Here is a 7,569-nt window from a genome sequence, read left to right on the forward strand (position 1 = left end):
AAGGGTTCATGCTGAAATATAAACATGAAAAACTTAACTAAAGGACCTCAATAATAATATAGAAAACTCAAATACTTAGAACACAAGAACATAGAACTGAATGATACTATTCATCTCAATAATATTTAATTCATAGGGTCCATGCTGAAATATAGACATTAATGGATCAGCTAAAGAATCTCAATGCATAACATATAGAAATTCAAAGATTAGGAATAGAATTTTTTTAAAAAAATTCTGGAACTCAATAGCACAAAATTAACTCATCTCATGAATATTGATATCTAGGAATCAAATCCTAGAGTATTCTTTTACTGATTTGAAAGTATATGCAGGGCGTGAGTTAGAACTAGTCAGAACTATTATAGCCATACATACCTACAATAAGAGGGTTTTTGAAGAATGTTTAAGAAATTTGAAGAAGAACTTGATTAATAGTCTTTCGATTTCTTGATGTAGCTTCTTGAAACTCTATGTCCAAAATTATGATTTTCATTATTGATTCTAATTGTATGGAGGAATTTGAGATGGATGGTATTAATGGAGGAATTTTCATTGTATATCCTTTGTAGAAGTGATATGACTTTTATATTTGAACCAACATGTTTTTGTCAAACTTCTTGATTCATAATAAAAAATTAATCTATAAGAGTCAAAAATATTTTTTAAATAATTTTGACTTTATGTTGCGACATGGCATATTCTATTTTAGCTCCTAAAATATCAACAAGTTGTTATTTTAATTCATATAATATTTTATTAAGCACCTTTAGTTATTAAATAAATGAAATACTCATTTGTGATTTTTTGCATATGAAGATTTCACAAATTTTAAAGACTATTAATTATTAAAACATTTGATTTTTTAGTTACTATATTGGATCTTTTTTTATTGATAATCTATATTTAAGAATAATGTAATGTTTTAAAATAGTCGAGATGTAACATACTTACAATATAAAATGATTAAGAAAATATCACAATTTTTAATATTTTAAGTTTACCTCGTTCCTACTCATCAGATTAAATTAAATTAAATTTAAAATTCACATTTGTGGCTCCTAGTCATCAAATTAAATTATATAAAATTCTAAAATTACCCTCTTAAATCCTACTTATCAAATTAAATGTTTAAGATAATATCACAAGAACTATAATTCAAAATTTACTCTCTTAAGTCTTTACTCCTACTCATCAAATTGAATAACTGAGAAAGTATCACAAAAGCTAAAATTTAGAATCTACCCTCTTGATTCCTACTTGCTAAATTAAATTAAATTAAATTACAAATTTACTCCCGTAGCTCATTAAATTAAATGCTTGAAAAATATAACAAGAACTTAAATTCAAAATTTATCCTTCTCATTCCTACACATAAAATTAAATCAAATAAAGCTTAAAATTTATCCTCATGAATCCTACTAATCATATTACGTAAAATAGAATGTTGTAAAGAATGACATAAGCTATTAATGCTCCCTAGATCCTACTGATAAACTCTCAATTACACCTCATCCAATTCTAGGTGTACATGATTGTAATCTATTATAAAATCCAACAGAAATGGCATCAAACCGACATGGAGCGATACAAGTTTGAATTCAATTATGAAGTTAGCAGTATGATCTAGTCATTTAAAAGAATATGATCGAATTAAATTAAATAAGTTAATGGGGTGACAATAAATGTAAATAGGGGCATTTGTTTGTCAATTTAAAGTCAAAACAAATAGAAAAACAAGGGAAATCAACGAGGTAAAGATGGAATCCCGGGATGTGATTGGTTAAAGACTAAATTCTCTATATGTATAATTGAAATTTACTAACCATTACTAAATATCAATAGGTAGGCTAGACTATATATGCAATAGCTTTCTCTCGAACAACTATTACGATTCAAGCAAGTTCCCTTAAACCTCAACAATCTTAACAATATAAAAAGTCCAAAACCTTAATTTATCTACTCTCTCGAGCTAAATAGGTAGAATTGAGTTTAGGATTAAATCTTTCTCTCTGAACACACATAAATCCATGAACTACAATCATTAATCTAAACTTTGGTTCTAAAACCTTTTTCTCAAATAAGCATAGAATTCTAAGTTAGAATTGTATTTGAAACTGCAATTCATAGATTAACACAACTATGGATTAATCCCACTTCAATTAAGCATTTAAATCAGTAAACAACACTACTCATAATCTAATTAAGCCAATAATTGCATGATCACATCCCAATAATAGGGGTTTTAGCTACACATCATAAAAAAGAGAGAAACAATTACAAACTATATAATCCATGAGCTAGGTAATCTCTTTTGAGTCTCTACGATGCTTCAAAAACAATTTAATAAGAAACACACTTTTAAATCCTCAACCACATCCCAAAAGCTTTAAATTTAACAAAGGAAACTCAAAAACTCAGAGAAAATTAAAATCCTACGAACTTTTGGAATTCGAACTCTTCTTCTTTGAAAAAATTCATTATAGAGTGCTCCAATTTTTGGGCTTCAGAGCTGTTAGGCGAAGTAAGTTAGGCTCACCAACAATGTTGGCGATCTTGTCCATCGCCAGTTTGCCGTTCCTCTCATTCCTCAGAGGTTCTTTTATTTTAAGCTGTCAAGTTTGATGTTGCTGAGTAGGTCCACGATCCGCCAACTGCCTATTTATGTCACCACGTAGGTTGGCGAGATAAACAGTGACCTGACGGTTTGCCGAGTAGTATTGTCAATACCTAGGATTTCCTTCCTTGAACCTTTTCACCTTATTTTTTTCTTTTTGCCCGATAATGTCCTTGCCGTTCTCATTAGCCTTCATTGATTCATATTAATACTTTAACATCAGTTTATGTCACGACCCAGCATACCCCCTGATGTAGCACCGCGTACTCAACCCCAGAAGGTCTCATACAAACCCATAGCATAATCATAAACATAAGTAATAGAAATGATGTGGAATTAAAAGTTTATTACAATCAAAGCCTTTTCACTAATATCAGAAGTTGGAGTCTAGACATTATCTCAATGAACCATCTACTACAATAGAATGGCAATAAGGGTTACAACCCTTTACAATAGTCTTTAAAATAAATGTATGATAGAAACTAAGCACGAATAATTCTTGTCCTCGAACCATAAGGACTCATCGAGTGTGAAGAATACTCCAACCAAGCTTTAATCGAAAGTAAAAGTATACCTCAGCGAGTGGAAACTACACATGTAGAAAAGATAGAAAATAAGGGTTATCACAAATATTGTATTAAAGTATAGAACCATGCATAAAAATCCTTAAACATGCTCAAACAAGACATTTACTTGAAATCACGGACTTAACAATTTTAAAGTCCATCGTTCATGTTCATGAAGAAACATAAATCAAACCATATAATAAGAAACCCCAAAGCTATACTAATGCAATGAAAATGCAAGATCCCATAACCCTACCAAATGCTAAGTACCACTTTTAGGTCACAAAAATCATGCATATCTTACTTTGAACTCATCATTAGACAATATTCGTTGACAAGGTAACATTTATATTCATAAATTATAATGAATGTAGTCACTGTTAGCACCAATTCCTATCATACATGCATATTTCACATATCTTAATACCATAAGGAAACCATCCTATCACCCCTTTCCAAAGCGTACTTGTGCAATGCATAAGTGAAGTCCCACAAACCTACTCAAACTAAGAAGACTTATTAAGAAGTCATAGGCATAGTTCATATTCTTGTCATATAGGGAAATGTAGCCTTAACCAACATAGACCACGTGAGGTACATGAAATTTGGTGGCTTATCCCAACACTGAAGAGAGGTTTCCTACTTGCCTAAGGTAGAACTCATGAATAAGATTTTAGATGGATCCACTAGAGAAAGATCTATATGGGAACGTAGTTATGGGATAAGGAGATTTCTACTAGAAATCCGTAGTTTCTAACAGAAAAGGTTTCCATTTGATGAGAAAACTTTGTGGGGAAGCCGGACTAATTAACATAAAAGCTTCCATTTTATATTCATATCCACTCAGTACTAAGATTTATTCCCTTTAAAATTCATGTTAACTTTTTAGTTATGTTCATAATCATGAAAGAATGTACTAGGCACTCCATGAACATGGTGTCATAATGGCTCACAGAATCATTAGGTGAGAATGTCCTTTCGACATTCAAAATTGTCAATATGTCAGTAAACCTTTCACATCATATTCATAGTGTATTCATGATAATATCGTGTCATTAAATGCAACAATACTATCATGGTCGGATATTTCATACATAATCATGTGTAAGGGTACCGGGAAAATGGTCTTACAAAATTACCACAATTATAAAATAAACATAGGATTTTCACATTCTATGTGAATCATAAGCTCATACTAATTTATCATCAACATGTCCAGTCCTTCATAATTTTCCCTTCAAGGGTATAAAACAAAGTCAGCCTAAACATATAGAATTACTATATTAGATAGGGGAATAGACTGATTCAATAACTCAATTAATATAAACACAATTAATTGACATATTTCTATAATCCTTAACCCACATCATGAATTCATAAATTAGATATATGGGGGATTCATGGGTTCTTGAAGGATTTGATCATAAATCAATAATTAATCACCAATTCAATCATAATCTAAAATAATCAACCATAAAATAATAATTGAAAACATTTTGAAAGAGAACCCATGACCTAGATTGAAACTCTAGGTTTTAGGGAAATTGAAAGCTTGAAATCAAGTTTGAAGGAATTTAATAGGTGACGGATACCCATAGATGAAAAGTCATCATACCTTGATTAAGAATCTAAAATAAAATTGAGGATGAACCCTTGAGTTCTCCAAATCCTAGCTCTAATTCTACCTTTCTTCTTCTTTGATTTTTAGAGAGAAAAATATTAAGAAGAAGAGAAATTTTTGTTTGATTTGGGTATTTGAATATAATGACTTGTTTTTAGTTCATTTGGACTTATAACATTTTACATAGTACCCTTAAGAATACCCAAAACAACCTCACTTTATTGGAATTAAAAAAAGAAATGAATTAACTACCCTTCATTAATTTACCACACCCAGGTGTTGGGAGTCACCTTCATGAGTCGTGGCAAGGAACATGATTCATGGTTCCCCTTGTGAAGGTGGGCAGTGGTAAGGAAATTGGATTATGAAATTCACTAGCCCAAGCCAATCCTACAAGGGGCTCCACGCGTTGTGGTCCTTGAGGCAGGTGCTAGGCTAATTTGTGCCATGAGCTACCTTGCCCAAGTCATCTTCACGAAGGGCTCCACGAGCTGTGCTCAAGACAACGAGCATTAATAAAGACCACGAGTCATGGTCCCTCTCGTGAAGTTGAGGTAGTGTCTAGGACTCTTGGTAGCTTTCTCCTTTTCGCTCAATTTTTCTTCACAAGCCTTCCCATGAGCCGTAGTCTTGACCATGAGCCGTGATGTCTCTCATGAATAAGATCCTCTTTTTGGAAAATTTTAGGGAGCATACTCCCTGTGGGTTGTCGTGGTCACTAGGCATTGTCTAGGGGAGAGTGGACTGTTTTTTTCCTCCTCCTTGGTCCTTTCCCTTATCTCATGACATTAACCCTCACGTTAAGGCTCTGGTTTCATCTACTATTTTCTGGATTGTTACAATTTAGAGCACAAATTAGGCATTTGAGGACACATGAACTATGAAAACAAAGAACTAAATGAGTTGAAATCTCGAACTCATAACCTACTCATCATGACATATTCTATTGCCACAATCTTGAGAAATTTTCTATATATACAAATTTGTTCACTGTACCTTTGCATCCAATCCTCTTTCAATTGCATTGCAAAAAACAAGATATAAGTTGGTTATTTTTAGATTTTCATGAGTTTGCTGGCGGAGAAAGGGAAAATGTGAGACTTTTTTTGTGTGATTGTGGAGAGTTTCCATTAGCTAATAAGATTTAAATTGATGGATTTGTGATCATCGAAAATTGCAACGACGGTCATGATACATTAACTTTTATATACATTCCAAATATATATAGGTAAAAGATCATATCTACTAAAATAAATTTGTTTAAGAATCTTAGAAATTTTATTGAAACCATCCTTAAGGCCTAAGAAATATTTTTTATGACTTATCCCTAAATTTATGAATTTGTAATTTTATACTTATTTTACTTGTGTAATACTATTCATAAAGTTACAATCAAAGTCATTTCAATTGTATTGAGCCCTTTCGAAAATATTTATTTTGTATGTACCAAACAAGTTTCTTGAAAGCGTGTCGTAAATGTGGCAATATTATTCCTGTTCAAGAAGTGTATAATATCAATGTTTCCTAAAGGAAGAAATAAATTTGATGCTAAAATGAATTGAGAAAAAAACTTTTGATCGAATTGAATCATTTAGAAATTGTAGCTTTATATTTCAAACAAAAAATATTATTCATGTGAATAATACAATTACTGTCTACAATTTTTAGGATAAAAAGAAAGTTTGTTGTCTGAAATTTACAACACATATTAAATTAATTAACAATACTTTCTCCTATCTCAATATTTTTATATATGAGCATAAGAGTTATTAGCAGGTTTAGTCATACTCTAACAACCCAAATCGTCACTACTTAAAAAGGAAAAAGATTGGGAGAACTAAACTCATCATCTCTCCACAGCGAAGATGATGCTGCTAGGGCGGCGACGCTCCAGAGGAACAAGGAATGCAGAGCTAGATGGCCGGGGTAGAACTTAAATGACACAAAGTCTTATTTTCTCCTTTTCTCCAAATACCAAAACCAGGCAAGAATCATGCTAGAAACCCTAAAAAGGATACTCTATGCTCGAGAAGGAAAGATGAATATATTTATAGGTCAAGGTTGTCGATAGTTTGTGGATTCCCGGACAAATCCACTGTCTCATTATCTGGAAGATAAAATTGGAACTATAATCCCTCTGCAGCTGTGTGGCACCCAGGTAGGGTATTTTCTAAGTAGTCGTAAATTCATTCTAATTGCATAGTATATTATTTATTAATGGTAGAATTTATGCTTAGTCCATTGTGCACCAAAAAATACACAATTGTACATATAAACCTTGTTTATTAAATAAGATAGGTACCATAGAAGGAAGACTCATCTTAAGAATTAAGGGTAGGTAATGGTTCGATTTATTGTTTATATGTTATATACCAGTTAAGTGCCTCATCGTATGCATGTTACATTCCGATACATACATTTGATCGAATGTCACATTTTGAAACATATATTGGATCTTGTGTCACGTTCGAAACATACATATTAGATCACGTATCACGTTCCAACACACTAAAAGTTTTGGTATAGGTTCCATGAGAGAACCGTTGGTGACTTCTATGTTCAGATATACCTTTGATGGATGTTGGGAATTAGTATGGTGCTCCTGAATGATAATTGAATTATGCATTGTCTATATGTGTGAATAATATGACTTATTTACTTATTATATATATCATTACTTAATGTAATGTAAATGGTCCAGGTGTACTATGTGGGAACCAAGGGTCCAGGTGTACTATGTGTTACTTTAGAGAGGTTGTCTGTGT

At 31.9% G+C, this 7,569-nt stretch overlaps 1 long non-coding RNA gene across 1 annotated transcript; it reads right to left on the bottom strand.

Annotated features, from left to right (window-relative positions):
- Positions 1-2,943: 2,943 nt before the first annotated feature.
- LOC109121117 (uncharacterized) lies at positions 2,944-4,944 on the bottom strand. Its single transcript, XR_002028503.2, has 2 exons — positions 4,799-4,944; positions 2,944-3,206 (listed from the first exon to the last, which is right to left on the bottom strand). It is a non-coding gene; the product is annotated as an uncharacterized lncRNA (long non-coding RNA).
- Positions 4,945-7,569: the final 2,625 nt, after the last annotated feature.

The sequence above is a fragment of the Solanum lycopersicum genome, chromosome 9 (assembly GCF_036512215.1).
Source record: "Solanum lycopersicum chromosome 9, SLM_r2.1".
In the NCBI taxonomy this organism is placed as follows: domain Eukaryota; kingdom Viridiplantae; phylum Streptophyta; class Magnoliopsida; order Solanales; family Solanaceae; genus Solanum; species Solanum lycopersicum.